General features: G+C 46.7%; 1 pseudogene; it reads left to right on the top strand.

The window, feature by feature from the left end:
• Positions 1-1877: 1877 nt before the first annotated feature.
• On the top strand, positions 1878-18046 carry LOC134385840 (spastin-like; annotated as a pseudogene).
• Positions 18047-21915: the final 3869 nt, after the last annotated feature.

Below are 21915 nucleotides of genomic sequence, written 5' to 3' on the forward strand. Positions count from 1 at the left end.
GCTTGCCCCTCTGTGCCTATTGACTCCCCTCACCAGTCTTTTCAGCCATCCCTGCCCCCTCAGCAGCCCAGCCCCTGCCCTTCCCTGCTGTCCCCTGTCATTACTGCTTGTAGCCCAGCCTTTGAACTGATGACCCCTAAGTATTTTCACCCTCTTTCCAGGTTCTCTAGTCATGGCACAAATTTCTATTTGGAAGGGCACTGAGAACTAGGGGAACCAGGGCTGAGAGGTTTCTGGCTTCTTACTCCCTTCACTTAGACATTTACCTGCTGAAAAGCCCACATTTCATCAGTAAGCTCAATATGTTGACAATATCTCTGGGTGACAATTGGGAGAATGAGTTTGGTTTGGTTTTCTCCCAGATTTCCACTCTCTAGAGACACTTTACATTTTATTTCTGAGTCTGTATCTCACATTAGAATTCTCTAGGATTCTGGGACCAGAGCGCCTTTCAGTCAGTGCTCTCTGGAGGGAGATGTGCTTATCTTCTGTGGAACAAATCCTGGGCAACTGAACTTCACAGCTTGAATCTTGCCCAGATCATCTCAATCTGGGGGTGCCACAAGACTCATGGGGGCATCTTTCTGAAGCATCATATTTGCTTGATTCTTTTGAGAGAGAAAAAAAATCTATTAATGAACTTAAGGGTGACATTCACCTAGATTTGTAAGATCATAATACACTTCTCTCTGAAATGATGCTTCGGTTGTCCTCTTTTTATTAGGTCCCCAGATCCCTAGGGGTGTGCCCTCATGACTTCTGCCATTAGTATACATTGACATAAACATTAAAGAAGTACTGGTGTGCAGCTCTCATAGCTCTTTAAGAGAGGACCCCAATGTCTGATTTGTATAAAGAAGTACTGGTGTGCAGCTCTCATAGCTCTTTAAGAGAGGACCCCAATGTCTGATTTGTATTTTGCCACCTGGCAGCTGCTGATTCACGACAAAGCCCCAGAAGACTGAAGTTAAAATTCCATTATTGCCTTTTTTTAGTCATGTTATCATTCCATTTCTTCAACCATTTAGTGATCACTACAACACCTTGTAGGGTTGTTGGTGGGATTAAATCAGATGGTATAAGTAAAAGTATTTTGTAAAATGGTAAAGTAGGATGCAAGTATAAGGGCTTATAGGTCTCCTGAACATTACTGCTTTTCTTTTTCACAGTTAAGAGATTACCAATGTAGAAACAGCCCTGGTGGTCCTCCAGGAGCAAAGAACAAAATGAAAACTGGCAGTGATCCTCATTCAGCCACATCTGGGGGGTGCCAGTTGCCTAAGGAGGTGAGTCTCAGCTGGTCAGACTCCTGGGAACGGGGCTCAAGAGACAGTAGAGGGTAATGGTAACCATCATGGAAGAAGTGTCAGGGACTGGGTAAGAAGACTGGGTTTGAATCCTGCCTCTCTGCTAGGAATATGATTTAGGACTCTTTTCTGAGTCTTCTCCCTTGAAGCTACACACAAAAGACGGACCATGAGCTTGGCTATCTCACCGGATCCAGCTTCAGGAAGCACAGGATGATGTTGATAACACCAAGTTCCAGTGCTCAATCCCGGTACTGGCCACCACCAAAAAAAAAGTACAGGACAAGTGCTGCTCAGGAGTGGAGGGACAATAGGGGAGAGAGACGTTGAGAAGTGGGCACAAAGGGTCTACAGGAGGAGGGCCTGGTCCAGGTGAGGCAAGAAAGACACTTTTGCCAGCTGATGGGGAAGAAAGGACACCAGAGGGCTTAGCCATTGGGGGGACAGAGCGTCCCCACATGCGCTCTAATCTCTTCTAGCCCACATCATACATCAGGGGGGAGGCCTTTGTGGCATTAGTGGGGAAGCCTTTGTGACATCAGTGGGGAGGCCTTTGTGACATTAGTTTACATGAAGGAGCTGGAGGTACGTGCTCCTGCAGGCCAGTCTCTTGACCACCTCCCATGGTGGAGGCTGGGTGCCCTGCTGCCAGCTAAGACAGCCCCCACCCCTAATGATTGCTCTCTCTACCTCTCCCCCTAGACCTCCTCCAACTCCTCCTGTCTGCACACTCCTCAGAGCCCGTACCTAGATCTGGCAGTAGCCCGGTACTCCAGTTAGGTTGAAAACAAACATCAAAGGAACATGATCCAGGAATTAGTAAGAGTCCAGTGGGGCCCCCTGATTCCATGCTGCCAATCCTGGGCTCCAATTTCCCCTTGGGACTCTGAAGAAAAGGGCTGGTGGCCCCTGATGACAAAGGAGAATGGGGTGCTGGGGGGCCTAGGTCTCAGTGGGAGGGACCCCAGACCACACAGCATGGCTTTCTGTTGCTGCCCTGTCTGCCTATTCTCTCTTCTCCAGACACCCCTGCTTGAGTCCTCACCACACATGCCCTGGGCTCTCAACCTGCTGGAAACACTAGGCTGACTGTTGTCAGAAGCCCTGTGTTCCCACCCTGACTTAGTTCCTGCTTTGCTTTGTCTTTGGTTTTGGACAGGCCACCTCTCCTGCCTGGGCTTGAGTGTCCTGAGATAGAATTAGAGGGTGTTGAAGGTCCCTTTCAGCTCTAAGAATGAAAGATTTCTAGGCACACTTGAAACATCAGGGAGACAGGGATCTTGCCTTTCCTTTCCATTCCTGGATCCCTGCTATTAAGAACAGTCCCAGTCCCATAGTGTGTGGTTCATGGTGAATACATGCACCTTTGTGAATCATAAGCTGAGAGAAGAGTAGTCTTTCCTTTCTCAGCCTCCATTTCTAGAGGTTTCTGTGGCTGTCTTTTAAAGAGAATCCAGATTCAGATGTTCAGCTCTGTAGCTGTGAGTGAAAACCAACAAAGACCCAAATTCTCTTTCCTTGGGAGTTTGAGGAGAGTTTGTCAATTTCCGTCCCCATAGGGTATGTGAGCTTTTCCTTGAAAATCCATTCCTGTCTGCTGCCCACCACTCTGGTCTGGGGAATGGAGCTGAGGGGGACAACCTCGGTCACTTTCCTGTGATTCTCCACACAGAATAAACAGCACCAGGAAACTCTGGATGAACTGGAAAGAGGAACATGATTTCTTTGTTCACTCATTCTGTGTCTGGAGGGTTTGGGGAAAGACTCAGGTGGAGAGGCCACAGGCTTGTCTTACCCACTCCCAACCTGGAGAAGGCTAACCCCTGCACCACCACCCCCCCGCAGCCCCACAAGATCCCTGAGAATCTGGTCTCACTGGTGGGCCTGTCCTTGACCATTGGTGGCATTCCTGGGGCCTGTCCCTTGCTGTTGCATCTCTGCCTCCCCAGTAAGAGATGTTTCTTTCCTCTTCCTATAGCAGGAGAGTAGGTGTCAGCAGGTGAACTCCCCACAGGAACAAGTGCAGGTGAGTGGACTGTATGGCTTCCCTCATGTCCCCTAGAGAACCTTCCTTTCCCTCTCTCAGCACCAATTTGGCTTTTCTCCCAAAGGCTCAGATTCAGATCACTGATGTCTTAAGAGCCCAGGCCGATGCTCACCATGTGGTCTGGCAGAAAGCAGGTGTGAATCTGGGCACTCTTCCTCCCTCAACCTGGTGCCTTGGCAGGCCTTCGAGGGAGTCCTTTGGGCTCCATCTTGACCTCTGTCATTCCAGGGAAGTGTGAACATCTGGCGAGCTGCCTGTGCTCACGTGAGTGCAGATGAAAGAGCTGCAGTGGAGTCTGACCACTATCTCTGCACAACAGAAGGAGGCGGAGAGGGTGAGCCCAGCCATCTGCCCTCATGCTTGAGAATGGCCTGAGAGAATTAGATAGACCTGGATGTTCACATCCGATCTGTAAGTGTTGTTAGCACTTAACCTCTAATACTTTGTATTTCATCTACAAAATGCAGATAATAATAGTAACTCCCTCCTATGGTGGTTGTGAGGATTCAATGGATTGTTAGCATGGTGCCTGGTGACGTGCTCAGTACAGAGTCAAACAATGGTGATGACAGTCTTAACAATGGCAACATGACCTGATATCCCTGGGCCCCTGTCACCAGCTGTAAATCAGATCTCTTTCCCTGCCTCTTCCACCTTTACTGAGTTCTTAGTAAAACTAACTGAGAACATGGGATTGGAAATGCCTTGAAAAAGATGTCAAGTGTGAATCAGGGGGAGGAAATGTTACTGCTGAATAGTTGCTGTAGGTGTCAGTGTTAGCGTGCCCTGACTCCATCTTCTCCTTGCTGAATCCTGACTTCACCTTTCTGTATTTGCAGTCCTACTGTGACTTGAAGAAAGAGTGAGATGCTCTCCACCTGCACTTGGAAGACAACAGGTAGGAGGGGGACAGTGGAGGACAGGTCTGGGGGGCTTCCACACAGGTGATGTGGTGGGAGATGGGAGGATACAGATGAGCATGATGAGGTGAACGCACAGGTTTCAACATGTGTAGAGCCAAGCTCTGGCCCCAGCTGTGCCAGTATCTCACTGTGTAGCCTCAGGCAATTCATGTCCACTCTCTGGACTGTCACTTGTGACTCTTGGTTCCTGGGATCCCCTTCCCATGCCATGGTCCTCTGGTTGTGTGGCAAAATCAGTGCATTGGTCACCAAAGTGGTCTTTTCTGTTCTTCATTCTTTCTATTCTCCACCACCTCTGGCCACAGGAACAATGATGAGGACCACAAGTGTCGCCAGTCCCAACTGAAGAGGAAGTGTCAGGTCCTTGTGATAGAGAAAGCAGCCTTGAAGCTCCAGATGAAGAAGCTTGAGACATCCAGGTTCCTGCCACAACAAGTAAGCGGCTGCAGCACAGGGTTTTGGTTTTATGGGGGCAGGGGTAGAGAGGGAGGTGGCAGCCTGTCCTGTGGCCGCTTCCTCCATGGCTCATGCCCCTGTGCTCTGGGCAGGTGCACACTTTGAGGGAGAAGCAGGACCTGCATCAGGTCCAGGAGCTAGACACCTGCTTGGCTGATGTAAGCAGGCAGAAAGGTAAGCTGGGGCTGGTGTGGCCTAGGAGCAGGTGGGGGGAAGAGAAAGAGGTGTGCACCAGCAGATGGCAAGTCTGCTCATCTGAGCCTCAGTGTCCCCATCTGCAGAGGGGTGGGGTGCCCATTGTCAGCCACCCACAGTTGCCTTGAGCACAAGAATGAGCAGAACTCTATTTGAAAATGGTTTGAATGATTGACCATCATCTGGGCATGAGGAATGAGTAGACATTAAGCCATTATCTGGGGTGAGGCTGAATTAGGAGCTGTGCATCAAGAAAAGGGTTTTGTGCAACTCCAGAAACCAGAATCCCTTGTCATCTGATTCTCAGCTGAGCCTCCACCCACAGAGCCTCCAGCAGGGCCCAGTGAGGAAGAACAGCAGCTGCAGGTGGAGGCTGAGCAGTGGCAGAAGCAGCTGGAGAGCCTGGTGGGTCAGCTCTGGGCTCAGGTAGAGGACAATAAGGGTCTGAGCCACCTGAACTGGGAGCAGGAGGAGTGGCTGCTGGAGCTATGGTGGGCTGCTGGGCTCTGAGGCAAGCAGCACAGGCAGCTGCCAGAGGGCACACAGCACCACCATGCCACCACCAGCTGCATGCTGTCCTAGGCCCGTGAGGTCCAGGAGCAGCTAGCTAAGCTCTAGACTGGCTTCATCAGACTGGTGCTCCACCTGACCTGCCAGCCTGCCCTCCACACTCGACCCCTAGGCCTTTGTTTCCCCACCTGTAAACTGGGGTGGTGGAGATCTCATATAAAATGGTACCTGGGAAGGCACCCTGTGAGCCAGTGCCCTGTGCCCCCTTCCCTGTGTCATGGGTGTCCAGCTGCATCAGATGGCCACCGATTGCTTCTCTCCATCCAGACCAGTTGGAACATGGAGGTCACCAGTGTGCTGCAGTCAGGGCAGCATGTGAAGACAGAGCTGGCTGAGAAGTTGTGCCAGAAAAGAAAAGAACCAAAAGAAAAAAGGAAAAAAAAGAAGAAGAGTTAAACACCGAGAAGGAGAAAACACCCAAAAGGAGAAAATATCCCAAAGAACAAAACACCCATAAAAGGAATAAAACACCCAGAAGAAGAAGAAGACACCCAAAGGAAGAAGAAAACAGCCTAAAAAAGAAAACCCCAAGCAGAAGAAAACACACCAAATAAGAAAACACCCCAAAAAGGAAATCACCCAAAAGAGGAAAACACCTCAAAAATGAGGAAAACACCCCAAAGTAGAAAACACCCACAAGAAGAAGAAAACACCCAAAACAGAAAACCCCAACAAAAAGAAGAGAACCACAACATAAAGAAGAAATCCCCACAAAAGAACCCCCAAAAGAAGACAACCCCTACAGAAAGAATGCCAAGAGAAGGAAGAAAGATCCCCCCAATACAAGAAAACACCAACAAAAAGAACATCCCCCCCAAAGAAAACTCTAACAAAAAGAAAACCCCCATAAAAAAAGAAAAAAAGAAAAACAAATAGAACAAAAGTCCAATGAAAAGAAAACTCCAGGGCTGGCCCATGACTCACTTGGGAGAGTGTGGTGCTGATAACACCAAGGCCATGGGTTTAGGTCCCTATATAGGAATGACTGGTTACCTCACTCAGGAGAGCATGGTGCTGACAACACCAAGTCAAGGGTTAAGATCCCCTTACTGGTCATCTTTTAAAAAAAGAAAAAACTCCAACAGAAAGAACAAAACCCCCCATGAAAAGAAGAAAAGCCCCCCCAAAAGAAAATTATACCCACATGAAAACAATAAAAATCCTCAAAAAGCCCCAAAAGAAGAAAACCTCCACAAAACAATACCCCAACAAAAAGACGAAAACCAAAAGGAGTGCCAAAAAAAGGAGAAAACAAACAAAAAAAAGAGGACAGAAAAATACAAATCAAAAAATACAAAAAAAAAAAAAACCTGAAAAAATACAACAAAGAAAAAAAGTAAGAAAAAACAAAACAAAACCAAAAACAAGCAAACAAACAAAAACCAGAGAGAAAAGCAAACAAGAAAAAAGAAAAAAAATCATAAAAGAGAAACCTAAATAAATAAATAAATAAATAAAACAAATATAAACAAACAAAAATGGGCTGGCCTGTGGCTCACTTGGGAGATCATGGTGCTGACAACACCGGGTCAAGGGTTAAGATCCCCTTACTGGTCATCTTTAAAGAAAAAGCAACAACAAAAAAAGAAAGTAGCAGGGTGCTGTTACCAGTAGTCCAGTCTCAGGGGCCCATAGAGGAAGACCAGTACAATTGGTCCTTTCAGGCCAGGGGTGCCATTAGTGCCAGGGCCTTAGAGGCAGTCAGTCCAGACCAGGGGGGCCCTTAGCATGAATGCAGGACAAGGGGGCCATGGACAGACCAGTCAAGGGCACTTAGGGGTCCCCTTAGTGGAAGGGTGGTCCCTATGGCAGTGGTCCGCTAGGGGCAGGCCAGTAAAAGGGGGCCATGTGGCAGGCCAGGCCAGTGGGTCCTTAAGCATGACAGGCCAGGCTGGCTCTTAGCAGTAGGAGGCCCTTGGCAGCCTAGGAGCCAGGGCTGCCCTTATTGGGAGGCAAGGGCACAGGGGCCCTAGGGGCAGGCCAGCCATGGGAGCACTTAGTGAAAGGCAAGCCCAGGCAGGACAGAGGTGGCCCATAGTGTCAGGACAGGCAAGCAGGGCCCTGGTGACCGGCCAGGACAGGCCAGGGGGGTCCTTGGCTGTGGACCAGGCTGGGCCAGGTGGGCCCATAGTGCCAGGCCAGGCCAGGCCTGCAGGATCCTAAGGATAGGTCAGGTCAGGCCAGGGTGGCTCTGAGGCAGTGGGTCTCTGGTGCATGCCTGGCCAGGCCCACCCTTAGTGGCAGTGGGGCCATTAAAAGAAGGCCTGGCCAGGGAAGCCCTTAGTGGCAGGCCAGGAAATGCCAGAGGTGCCCTTAGTGGCAGGACAGGTGAGGCCAGGGGCTCTCCTAGAGGAAGGCCAGGCCAAGGGGGCCCTACGGGACTCTTTCTTTCTTTCTCTCTCCCTCTTTTTCTTTCTTTCTTCCTCCTTCCCTCCCTCCTCCCTTCACTAACCTTCCCTAACTTTCACTAGCCTTCCCTTAACTTTCCCTAAGTTTCTCTTAACCTTCCCTTAACCTCCTTTAACCCTTCCCTAACCTTCCCTTAACCTTCCCTAACCTTCCCTCCCCTCCTCTTTCCTTCCTTCTTTCCATCTTTATTTTGGGGCTCTTTCTTTCTTTCTTTCTTTGCTTCCTTCCTTTCTTTGCTTCCATCCTTTCCTTCCTTCCTTGTTTCTTTTTCTTTCCTTCCTTTTTCTTTCTTTCCTTGCTTCGTTCTTTTTCTTTCCTTCTTTCCTTGCTTTCTTCTTTTTCTTTCCTTCCTTCCTCCTTTCTATCTTTCTCTCTTTCTTGAGAGCCCAGGGGGACATCAGGCCAGGGGACCCCTTACTGGAAGTCCAGGCCAGGCCAGAACAGGGGGCTACTTAGAGGCAGGTCAGTCCAGGCCAGAGGGGGCCTAGGGGGGCTCTTTTCTTTCTTCCTTCCTTCCCTCCTTCCTTCCTTTGTTCCCTGCCTTCCTTCCTTCCCTTCCTGCCATCCCTTCCTCCCTTCCTTCCTGTCTTTCCTCCCTTCCATTTCTGCCTTTTCTTCTCTTCCCATCTTACCTTCCTGCCTCTCCTTCCCTTCCTCCTGCCTCTCCTTCCCTTCCTCCTGCCTTTCCTCCCTTCCTTCCTTTCCTCCCTTCCTTCCATTCCTGCCTTTTCTTCCTTTTCTTTCCTTCCTTCTTTCTTTTTTTCTTTGGGGGCTCTTTCTTTTCTTCTTTCCTTCCTTCTTTCTTTGGGGTCTCTCTCTCTTTTTCTCTCTCTCTCTCTCCTTCCTTTCCTTCTTTCTATGTTTCCTTCTTTCTTCTAGCCTACCTATGTCCCTCCTGGCCTACCCTGCCACTAACAGGCAGGAGGCCCTGGTCTGACCTCCCCTTGGGCCCCCAAGAAAGAAAGAAAGAGCCCCCAGGGCACCCCCAGCCTGGCCTGCCTCTAAGAGACCCCTGGGTTTACCTGGTCTGTCCTGCCACTAACAGTGCCCCTTGAATTTCCTGGCCTGCCACTAATGGTCCCTGGCCAGGCCTGCTAAGGGGCCCACTGCCACTATGGATGAGCCTGACCAGGAGTACAGAAGAGACCCACTGGTTGGGCCTGCCTCAGGTCTGCCATGGCCTGCCTCTAAGAGACCCCCAGGGCAGGGCAGGCCAGTCCAGGGGGTCTCTTACAGGCAGGCAAGGCCAGGGTGGCCATAGCACTAAGTACGCCAAGGGTGCCATGAGCCAGGCCATTCAAAAGGATCCTTAGTGGCGGGTAAATCCAGGCCAGATGATCTCTTAGAGGCAGGTCAAGGAGGCTCTTAGCACCAATACAGGCCAAGGGGGCCCAGGGACAGGCCAGTCAAGGGGGGCACTTAGTGGCAGGTGGCCATATGGCTGTGGTCTGCTAGGTGCAGTCTAATAAAGGGGGGCCCTTTGGCAGAACAACCAGTGGATTCCTTGGGCAGGATAGGCCAGGCTGGCCCTTAGCAGTAGGAGGCCCTTCACAGCATGTCTGGCCAGGGCAGCCCTTAGTGGCAGGCGAGGGCACAGGGGCCCTAGGGGCAGGCCAAGCCATGGGTGCCCTTAGTGGCAGACCAGGCCAGGACAGAGGTGGTCCAAAGTGCTAGGCCAGGACAGGTCAGCAGGTCCATTGGGACAGCCCAGGAGAAGTCAGGGGGACCCTTGGCTCTGAGCCAGGCTTGGCCCAGCCATCAGTGTCTGAGGGACAGTCCAGGCCAGACTAGAGAAACCCTAGGGGCAGGCCAGGTAGGGCCAGGGCTTCCTTAGGAGCAGGCAATGCCAAGTTAGGGGGCACTTGGGGTAGGCCTGCCTGGCCAGGGGTGCCCTAGTGGCAGGCCAAGCCATTCTAGGGTGTCCACAGAGGCAGGCCATGGCAGAGGTCCCTAGGAACAGGCAAGGCCACTGGGGCTCTTAGTGCCAGGCAAGACTCTAGGGGCAGGTCAGCCAGGTGACCCTGTATAGTAGGCCTGGCCATGGAGGCCCTTAGTGCCAAGTATTCCGTTATAGCCACACAAAATGGACTAAAACAGAAAATTAGTACCAGGAGTGGGGTGTTGCTCATAATAAACACTTGAAAATGTGGAAATGGCTTCGGAACAGGGTGTTAAGAGTTTGGAGGAGTTTGGAGGACTCAGAAGAAGACAAAAAGATGAGGGAAAGTTCGGAATGTCTAAGAGACCTATTAAATGGTGGTGAGCAGACTGCTTATGAAATATGGACACTAAATACCATTCAAAGGAGGTCTTGGATAGAAATAAGGAGTTTATTGGAAACTGGGGCAAAGATCACCCTTGCTGTGAACTGGCAAAGAACTTGGCTACATTGTGTCCATGCCCTAGGACTTTGTGGAAATTGGAACTTGAGTTGTGAACCAGAGTATTGGGTGGAAGAAATTTCTAAGCAGCAAAGCATTAAGGAAGCTGCATGACTACTTGTAAGAGCCTACTATGAGTTCTGGTGGCAAAGGCAGGACATAAAGCCAGAATTTAAAAGGGAAGCAGAGTGTAAAGATTTGGAAAATTTGGAGCCTGGCCATGTGGTAGAAAATCAGAGTGCATTTTCAGAAGGAAAATTCAATGGTGCTAAGATTAACACAAAAGAAAGGATCATCAAAAGGAGGAAAAGGTCCTTAAGGCATTGCAGAAGCCTCTGGAGCCACCTCTTCCATTTCAGGCCCAAAGATCTAGGGAGACAAAATGATCTTGGGGAACTGGACTGAGGAGCCCTCCATGGGCTCACTGTTCAGGGCCACATTGGGAACCTGTTTCCAGCACCAGCATCCTGGCTGCTTTGGCTGCTCCAGCTGTGGCTAAATTGGCCCGAGGTGTGGCTGGACCTGCAGCTTTGGAAAATACAAGCCAGAAGCCTTGGTGGAGTCCATGTGGTGTCAGGTCTTCAGGCTCACAGAATGTCTACGCTCAGAAGACTTGGGAGCCTCCACCCAGATTTCAAAGGATGTATGGAAAAGTCTGGGGGCCCAGGAAGAGATCTGTCACAGGAGCAGAGTCACTTCAGACATCCTTCACTAGACCAATCCCAAGTGGAAACATGGGGTCGAAGTTGCAGCAGAGAAACCCCATCAGCATCATGTCTAGTGGAGCCATGGGAGCAGGATCACCATGGAGACCCCGGACCTGTAGAGCTACAGAACGGAACGACAGCTTGGGATTGCTGAAGTGTGGCCTACAGCCAGTAAAACAATAGGAGCAGAGCTGCCCAAAGACTTGGGGACCTAATCCCCACACCAGCATGCAGAAGATGTGGAACATGGACTCAAGGAATATGATTCACCATCTTTGAGATTTAATGCCTGCCCTGCTGGATTTCAGACTTGCTTAGAACCCGATACCCCTTTCTTTTGGCCTATTCCTCCCTTTTGGAATGGGGTATGTACTCTATGTTTGTCCCACCACTGTATCTTGGAAGTAGATAAATTGTATTGATTTCACAGATGGGACTTTGAACTTTGGACTCTCGAGTTGAAACAAGTTAAGACTGTGGGGATGAAATGAATGTACTTGCATGTGAAAAGGACATGAGTTTTAGGGGACCAGGGGCAGACCATGCCAAATTGTATTGATTAAAATTGGTGGTCAGGTGTGTGATTCTGGGGGCTTTAAAAGAAGAGCACATGAGAGTCTCTCTGTCTCTGCTCTCCCTGATTCCAGCATCTTGCAATGTGTGACCCCTGGGTCACTGTTGCCACCACCAGATGGACTTTGTACTTCCTAGCCTCAGAAACTATAAGCAATAAATTTCATCTTTCTTTGTAAATTACCCAGTTCCAAGTATTTTGGCATAGCAACACAAAATGGACTAAAACAGGGGCCCTGAGGCAAGCCAGGCCAGTGGGCCTACTGTGTGGGTCTGGACAGGCCTGCCCTTAGTGTCAGTGGGGCCCTTAGCAGCAGACCTGGCCAGGGCAGCCCATAGTGGTAGGCCAGGAAAGGCCAGGGGTGCTCTTAATGGGGGGGGGCAGGCCAAGGGGCCCTGAGGCAAGCCATTTGAGGGAGGTCTTTAGTAGCAGGGCAGGCTAGGCCAGGCCAGGGTGTCTTTAGAGGTAGGCCAGGACAGGCCACAGGTCCCTTAGCACCATGCACACCAAGGGGGCCTTAGGGCAGGCCATTCAAGGAGGCCCCTTAGTGGCAGGTCAGGCCAATGCGGGGCACTTAGAAATGTTTTATCATTTATACTTGGCCAGAAATTTTTCTTTTTCATTAAAGTATCAAACTTATTTATGAAATGTCTATTTTAATAATTATCTTTATTTTTGTCGTTTCTTCAGAATCTACATTTATATTTTTTTCCACTCCCCCATTTGTGTATTTTTATTTGAGTCAAATTTAGTTCATTAAAATAAACACTGAAAGTTAATACATGGTTTTTGTTTGATTTTTATTATTCAAATAAACCAGCTTTCAGACTTATTAGTATGTCAATTCTGTCATTTTCCCCTCTCCTGATAATTTGGTTACATTTTTTTGTGTTTAGTATATCTATTCTCCTATGAATCTGAGGGGTTTTTTATTATTTGCTTATCTTCTTATGATGAACAAATAGTTTTAGAATATTTTGATATTTATTGTTTAATAATGACATGTAAGGGTGTGAATTTGCTTTAGAAAAGAAATTGGGGGCCGGCCCCATGGTTTACTCAGGAGAATGTGGTGCTGGGAGTGCTGAGGCCATGGGTTCAGATCCTATATAGGGATGGCTGGTGCGCTCACTGGTTGAGCATGGTGTGAACAACACCATGCGGAGGGTTGCGATCCCCTTATCGGTTAAAAAAAAAGAAAAGAAAAGAAAAGAAATTTGACTTTATCTGCTTCGTTTTAGCAATTTAACTATGATGGAATTTAATATGATTTTCTCCTCTTTTCTTTTATATTCCCAGTTGGGGGTTGGTTCTTTAATCTGTGGACTGAATTATTATACCCATTTTAGAAAATCCTCAGCCATTACACCTTCAGTGACAGCTTTTGCCCCTTCTCTCTCCGCTCTCAGTCCCCGTCTGAGTCCAGTGACACATACGCAGTTGTAATGAGGCTCATCCATTTCTGTTTCTTCTGTCTTCCTCAGGGAAGGCCCTTCAGGGACTTGGATGGAAATTCTAGTAGGTCACTGGTCAACCATGAAAGACTGTGGCAAATCCACTTGTGACCTTTGGAGGTTTCAGCTTGCTGCTTTAGCACCCACACCCTGCAGCTTTCAAATGTGGCAAAAATCTTGAGGGACCAATCAGTAGGCCCTGTTCTTCTGGGGTAACATTATCTCCGAAGCACTTTGATTCAGGTAGATTTTACTCTGACTTTTAGGGACACATGGCCTGGCTTCTCAATCCTCCATGTTCATCCCCAGAGCACAGAGAATGTCCTGTGGGAAACACCGACTGTGTCGGTGCTTCTTGAGTTGTGTGATCTCTCACGCCAGCACCAGCCCTGAGTGACCAATTAATACTTCCCCGGTTTCTCTGTCCCCCACCTGGGCCAAGTGTGATCATCAGTCCCTGCTGAGAATTAGCACAAGCCCTGCCCTAGAAGTCTCCTGCTCTGAAATTCCAATTCATATAATTCTTGTTTCCTCAACTCTATTATGCCCTCTGGTTTACACAAAGATACACGCTTTGCTTTTTTGTTCAATTTGACATCAGTGTTGAAGCTCTTTTCATTACCAATAGGTGACCTCCTTAATTTTTATAAAAGTTAATGGTATATGTTTATGTAACTGGCCATAGCCTGAGAGGCTCATAAACAGGTTACTGGTTGATATGTAAACATACTAGGAAATTTCTGTAAGAAGAGAATGTTTGCTAAAATCAAGCTTTTGTTGCAAATTGCATTATAGAATGTCACCTTGCTTTTCTTACTGAATGTAACCAGCTTCTATTGTTAAACTTGTTAAACTGTACTTAGCAAAAACCACCTATGTTCTCTTCCTGTAACTTCCTGGTCTGGAGAATAAATGCGTGAAGAGAACCTCAATTCGGGGTTAATTTCCCAAATGGAAGGAATGACTCACTCTTGAGGGTTCTGGGAGATTAACCCCTTTTTCAGGACTGCTCAGAAGAGATGGGCTTTGAGTAACCTTGGTGGCCCCGTCACACAGGGGAAAATGGGTGACAAATCTGTGGGAGGCAAAGCAACAGGGGAAAGCTTAGTGTCTTCAAAAATGACGCTAGGGGCTGGCCGCATGGCTCACTCAGGAGAGTGCGGTGCTGGTAGCGCCGAGGCGGTGGATTCGGATCCTACATAGGGATGGCCAGTGCACTCACTGGCTGAGCATGGTGCTGACCACACCATGCTGAGGGTTGCGATCCCCTTACCAGTCCAAAAAAAAAAAAAATGACGCTGGGAAAAGTACATACCCACATGCAAAAAAATATAGTTGGACCTTTATTTTGCGTTGTATTTAAAATTTACTCAAAATAGATTAAACACTTAAACATAAGAATTTAATCTATAGGGCCACCCCATGGCTCACTCGGGAGAGTGTGGTCCTGATAACACCAAGGCCACAGGTTCAGATCCCATATAGGATGGCCGGTTAGCTCACTGGGTGAGCATAGTGCTGACACCACCAAGTCGAGTGTTAAGATCCCCTTACTGGCCATGTCAATAAAAAAAAAATTTATAAAACTCATAGAAGAAATTATAAGTGGAAAGCTTCACAAATTTGAGCAAATGACGAAAATAAACATTTTTCACAAAAAGATATACAAATGACCAACAGCTATACAAAAAAAATGCCTAACATCACTAATCATCAGAAAAATGCAAAGCATGCAAACCGTGCAACCAACAGGGAATTAGTATCAAGAATACACAAGGAACTCAGACACCTTAACAGTAAAAAAAAGTAACCCAATCAAAACATGGGCAAAGGATTTGAATAGGCATTTCTCAAAGAAAGATATGCAAATGGCTAACAGACACATGAAAAAAGACTCAGTATCACTAAGCATCAGGAAAATGCAAATCAAAACCACATTGAGACATCATCTCACCCCAGTTAGACTGGCTTGTATCAAAAAGACAGAGGATGATAAATGCTGGCAAGGATGTGGAGAAAGGGAAACCCTCCTACACTGCTGGTGGGACTGTAAATTAGTGCAGCCATTGTGGAAAACAGTATGGAGGTTCTTCACACAACTACACATAGAACTGCTATACGATCCAGCAATCCCACTGCTGGATATATACCCAAAGGGATGAAAATCACTCCCATGTTTATCACAGCTCTATTTACAATAGCCAAGAGTTGGAACCAACCTAAATGTCCATTGTCAGATGACTGGATGAGGAAAACGTGGTAAATGTATACAAGGGAATACTACTGTGCCATAAAAAAGAATGAAGTTCTGCCATTTGCAGCAATAGGGATGAACTTAGAGAAAATTATCTTAACCCAGGCAGAAAGAGAAATACTGCATGCCCTCACTCATAAGTGGGAGATAAAATAAATAAATAAAATATAAAAAAGAAAGAGAGAGAGATACAACAATCACAATAACATGTTGAACTTTCAAAAGGAGAGAACATGTAAGGTTACCAGAGGTGGCAAAGAGGAAGGCAGAGAGGGGATTTAGGGAGAAATTGGCAAAGGGCCACCAAAAAAAAAGATTACATTGTGTACTGTTGAGTACACAAGGATGAATTAACATATGAAAATGAATCAATAGAATACGTCACATTTACATAATAATGGGCGATAACTACATACACCTTAATTGATTTTTAAATGTATTTGACAAAACTCAACACTATTTAATGATAAAAACACTGAGCAAACTAGCAATAGCAAGAAACTGCCTAAACATAATAAAGACCGTGTATGAAAGAGCCACAGTGAACCTCTTCCTCACGGGTGACAGACTGAAAGATTTTTCGTGAAAATCAAGAAAAAGGCAGAGCCGTCCTCTGTCACACTTCTACTCAACAGAACACTGGAAGTGCCAGCCGGAGCAACGAGGCAAGGAAACGGGGGAAAGGCTTTAACTTGGGAAGAAAAAATTAAAATTACCACCATTCACAGGTAATTCGATCTTCTAGGTAGAAAGACTTAAAATTTTCACAAAATAAATGTCAGAACAAATAAACAAATTCACCAAAGTCGCAGGACATGCAGTCCACACACAAATCAGCTGCAATTCTACACACGCACGGGGAACAATCAGAAAGACAAGTACAAAAACAGCCGCATTTACAACTGCACCAAAAAGAACACACTCTTTGTCACCTTAGAGCGGGCGCGCGGGGTCTGTGGCCGCCGCCGTCGCTTGGTCGCCGTGGGTCTGCGGGCGGCGGCGGCGGCGGTCGCGGGGCTGTGAGCGAATTCTCCGGGCGGACGAGGGAAGAAGCGCAGCCCCCGGGTGGCGCCCGCTCCGCCCGCGTCGGGCCTCGGCGACACCCGTGTGACGGCTCCTCCCGCGGTTCGCCGGCTTCGCGCTGCTGCGCTTGGTCGCCTTCCGCCGTGTGGCTCCGCCGGCGCTTCTGCGCGCCCCACGGCCGCCAGGAGGCGCTCTCGGGCTGCCCCGGCGCCGCTGCCCCGGAGGCCGAGCGCGTCCCAGCCTCCCCCAAACAGGCCCCGAGTCCATCTCCATTGCCCTGCGCGTCGCTGAGGACGAGAAAGCAGGACAGAAGGAGCGAGCTGTGCGCGGAGGGAGAAAGGTTCTGAAGAACTAGAGAAAGGAATAGCTGTCCTCATGACGGGACAAGGCCAGCAGCGTGCAAGAGCGAGACGCCTTCCAGCCAACACGATGATAACCACATTTGGTTCTAGAGAAGCTGCAAACGGTTTTGCAATTTTCCAAGTCACAAATGGACGTCTCTAATGACAGTGCTAACTTGACATGCCGCAGCGGACATCTCCAGTCAGAAAGTGGAGCTGTTCCGGAAAGAAAAGATCCCTTAACACACACTGGTCATTCACTGCCTCGTTCAAAACCAGTTATGAAACCTGGATCCAGAGGTCTCCAGGCCACCACAGAGCGCCCAGTTGCAGTCGTTCATGCACGGCTTCTGGAGTGAGACGGGGCCTGGTCCTGCCACTGCCACTGCCACTGCCACTCACAAGGGCACTCCAAAAACAAATAGAACAAATGAACCTCCTACCCCTACAACTGCCGTTCGTAAACAGAAAGACTTGCGGGATTTTAGGAATGTGGACAGCAACCTTGCTAACCTGATAATGAACGAAATTGTGCACAATGGAACAGCTCTTAAATTTGATGATATGGCTGCTCAAGAGACGGCAAAACAAGCGTTGCAAGAAATTGTTACTTGTGAAGGAATCGTTATTGTCTTCCTTCTCTGAGGCCTGAGTTGCTCACAGGGCTTAGGGCTCCTGCCAGACGATTGTCACCCTTTGGTCCACCGGGAAATGGGAAGACAATGGTGGCTAAAGCAGTCGCTGCAGAATCTAACGCAACCTTCTTTAACGTACGTGCTGCAAGTCTGACTTCAAAATATGGGGGAGAAAGAGAGAAAGTGGTGAGAGCTCTTTTTGCTGTAGCTCGAGAACTTGAACCTTCTATAATTTTTATAGATGAAGTTGATGGCCTTTTGTGTGGAAGAAGAGAAGGGGAGCACGATGCTAGTCGACAACTAAAAACTGAATTTCTAGTAGAATTCGATGGCGCACGATCTGCTGCAGATGACAGAGTAGCTGTAACGGGTGCAACGAACGGGCGCAAGAGCTCGATGAGGCTGTACTTAGGCGTTTCATTCAACAGGAATATGTGTCTTCACCAAATGAGGAGACGAGATTACTTTTACTTAAACATCTGTTGTGTAAACAAGGAAGCCCATTGACCCCAAAAGAACTAGCACAACTTGCTAGAATGACTGATGAACACTCAGGAAGTGATCTAACAGCTTTGGCAAAAGATGCGGCGCCGGGTCCTGTCCAAGAACTGAAACCAGAACAGGTGAAGGATGTGTCTGCCAGTGAGATGAGAAATCACCGAATCTCTGACTTCACTGAGTCCTTGAAAATGATGAAACTCGGCGTGAGCCCTCAGACCTTGGAAGCGCACATCAATTGGAACAAGGACTTTGGAGATGCCACCGTGTAAGGAAATACCTTTGTAAGCCTGCAGAACATTTTACTTTAACAAGAGCAAAACATGATCTTCAGTGTGTAGTTATAGCTACAGAAACTCAGCCTAAGTTTACAGGACATTGCAGAGTCTTACAGTTATTTGTACCAAATTTGAAGATGAACTAGAAAACAAATTTAAATAAAAGATACAGTAGGAATGGGGGAGGGGGGAGAATTACCTTACCCAAGGAAGTAAAGAGCTTGTACAAGGAAAATTACAAAACATTGCTGAAAGAAATCAAAGAAGATTTAAACAAATGGAAAGACATCTTATGTTCATGAATTAAAGACTTAATAATGTTAAGATGTCAATACAACCCATAGTAATTTACAGATTTAATGCAATCCCTATCAAAATACCAACAGTTGTTTCTTTATAAATGTCAATAATAATAAATCTATCCTGAAATCCACAGAGAATCTTAAGGGACACTGAAGAGCCAAAATCATTTTGAAAAAGAAGAATAAAGTTGGAGAACTCACACTTCCTGATTTCAAAACTTATTGCAAAGCAACAGTAATCACAACAGTGTTGTCGCACTAGCATAAAGACAGACAGGTAAACCATTGGAAGGAATAGAGAGTCCAGAAATAAACGTCACATACATGGGCGAATCATTTTCACCAATTGTGCCAAGACCATTCAATAAAGAAAGAACAGTCTTTTCAACAAATGGTGCTAGGAAAATTGAATATCCACAGGCAAGAGTGAAAGTGGACTCTTACCTAACACTGTATACAAAAATTAATTCAAAGTGTATCAATGACCTCCTATGTAAGAATTAAGACAGTAATACTCTTAGAAGAAAACAGAGCAAAACCTTCAGGAGACTGGACTCACAATGATTGTTTGAATTTTTTTTTTTTGTCAACAAACAAAAAATAGGTAAAATTACATAAAATTGAAAACTTTTGGACATGAAAAAACATTATCAACAGAGTATATTGGCCACCTATGGAATGGGGGCAGATGTTTACAAATCATATATCCAACAAGGGATATTATATCCAGAATATATAGAGAATTTTTGGAAATCAATAACAAAAAAGCAAACAACCTGATTCAAAAATGGGCAAAGTTCTTGATCAGACACTTCTCTGAAGAAAATATACAAATCACAATTAAGGACAAGAAAAAATGCTCCACAAAATTAGTTACTGAGAAAATAACAATTAAAATCACAATAAGATACCACCACATACCCATCAGAATGGCTACCATCGAAAAACACAAACAAAAAAAAAACAAAGAAAGAACAGAGAAAATATCGGTGAGGATATAGAGAAGTTAGAACACTTGTGCACTATTGGCGGGATGTAAAATGGTGCAGCCACTGTGGGAAACAGTATGGCAGTTCATTAAAAAATCAAGTATAGAGTTTCCATAGCAGCAAATTTTCTTGTGGATATATTCTCAAAATATTTCAATGCAGGTTATCAAAGAGATCGATAGTTGTGTGCCCATATTCAAAGCGGCATTATTCTCAGTGGCTAAAATGTAGGAAGCAACACATGTCTATTGAAGGACGGATGGATAAACAAAATGTGGCATAAATACGTGCAGTGGAATATTATTTAGCCATTAAAAGAAAGAAATTCTGACATATGCTACAATTTGAATGATCCTTGAGGACATTATGCTAAGTGAAATAAGCCATTCACACACTCATAAAGAAAACTCTGTTGTGTGACATTATTCTATGAGGTTTGTGGAGTAGACAAAATCACAGAGAAAGACAGTAGAATGGTGGTTGCCGGAGGCTGCAGAAAGGTGGGGCTGAGAATTGTTTAACGGGTAGAGAGTTCCAATTCTTCAAGATGAAAGAGTTCTAGAGATGAATGTTGGTAACGATTGCACAAGAACATGAATGTACTTTATACCACAGAAATACATACTTTACAATGATTAGGACAATAAATTCTATGTTGTTTGTATTTCACCACAATACAAACAAATAAGCAACAGGAAAAAATCACAGCACTGCTTCCAGGAAAGAAAAGATACAGAGCTTCCAGGTGTCCTCTCAGTGGACTTGTGAGGACAGTGCTCTCTTCTCCCAGCAGTGATGTGCGACAATACACGCTGAGTGCTGTGAACCAGGGAAAGTCACCAGAGCCTGAGGTCTAGAGATTTTATTGGACTTTGGTCACACGGACCTGGCGGACTGCTTTCATGGCTCCCCTTAGTTTCCAGATGCTCCAGAGGTCAAACTGATAACCTGTGGTCTAATGTCTTCAACAACAAGTGGCATTGTTACCCTAGGTTGTATAGATGGACCCAAGGCCCACAGGCCAACAAAGACACTATTATCAGGCAGGACATTCCAAGGGCTTTTTGGGGTTACCTCCCAGGAGTCAGAGGCAAAGGGTAAAGTGAATCCTTTACTGCACATCCACAACCCTAATTACCCCTCTTTTTTTAATTTCTAGTCTCCTATAATATCACTGAACTAGCCTATAAAAGTCGATCCAGGCCTGCCCCTAAACTGGTTCCCATTCTAGAGCAAGAAACCAAATCTCTTTATATCATGCACCTGTGTCCTTAAATGGTTGCTCCTCCCCTGTGTTACGTCAAATAAGCAGGAGGCCATTGATTGGAGGGTGTCTCTGTAACTAGGAGACAAAGTGCAACCTAACTTAGTACATAAACAAAGTGAAAACTTAACCCAGGAGTATAACAAAAAGCTGACTCCTGGCCAATCACAGGCAGCCAACCAGAAAAAACCTAGCCGCAACCAGTCCCGCTATCTCTGTACTTTACTTACATTTTCTCACTCTAAATACTCACTGCCCAAAGTTGCTGAGCCAGTCTCTCTGAACCTCTTCTGGTTCTGAGTGCTGCCCGATTCGTAATTGTTTTTTGCTCAGATAAATGCTGCTAAAAGTACATTGTCTTAAATTTTTCTTTCACCACCTCAGAAGTCCTCTCTGACATCCCAGCATCGTCACTTTCCCCTCTGTGCTCTCTCAGGGAGCTGAGCACTTGGTGGTGTTGACCCGGGGGGTGGGGGGCATCTTACATTCTGTGTGCATTATGACTGTGGACCTCATAACAGACCCTCACTAAACAGTCATTGTGTCGCAAATTAAAGAGCTGGGCTCCTGGGTATGTGTTTAGGGTGTGTTATCTTGGTATAAGTACGTGACTTCTCTGAGCCTCGGTCTGCTCATCTGCAGGTGCTGGTGTTGTTCTGACTCTTAACCCTAAAGCCAGATGATGAAGAAGGCCCTTGATAGCAATCGTGTCGTTCCATGGCCCCCGCCTGCCATTCCATGGAAAGAACAATGAGATCTGTGCTTCTCACACGGGTCTTCAGAAAATCTTTGGGGAATCTTTGTCAAAAACAGCTTCCTCCTGCATATGGGAATGGAAGCTGGTACAACCACCTTAGAAATCTTCGGCACTACCTGCTAAGTTGAATAGACACACACCTTAGGGCTCAGCAATTCCATTTCTAAACGTTGAGTACGTAGAAATATGTACAAATGTGCAGCAAAACACATGTGCAAGAATCACTGTAGCAGCATCACTCCAAATAGAAAAGTCTGAAAACAACTCAAATGTCTTCACTACTCAGACAGCAAAGTGCCATTCAGCAACAAAAGTGCTCTCGAATACAAAACAGAGGACGAGTCTCGCATTCATTATATTGAGCTAAGGCAGCCAGGACATAACGTGTAATCTCCTTTGAATAAAGGGCAAAAGCAGTTGGAACTAATCTGTAGTGTCAGAAGTCAGGGCAGTGGTTTTCCTTGGGGAGGAGTGTAGGGTCATGATGAACAGTGGCAGGAGGGGGTTTCTGGTGCTCTGCAAGGTCCTATTTTTTTATTGGAGTCGTGGTT

This window comes from Cynocephalus volans, chromosome 9 (genome assembly GCF_027409185.1).
Source record: "Cynocephalus volans isolate mCynVol1 chromosome 9, mCynVol1.pri, whole genome shotgun sequence".
NCBI classification, from domain to species: domain Eukaryota; kingdom Metazoa; phylum Chordata; class Mammalia; order Dermoptera; family Cynocephalidae; genus Cynocephalus; species Cynocephalus volans.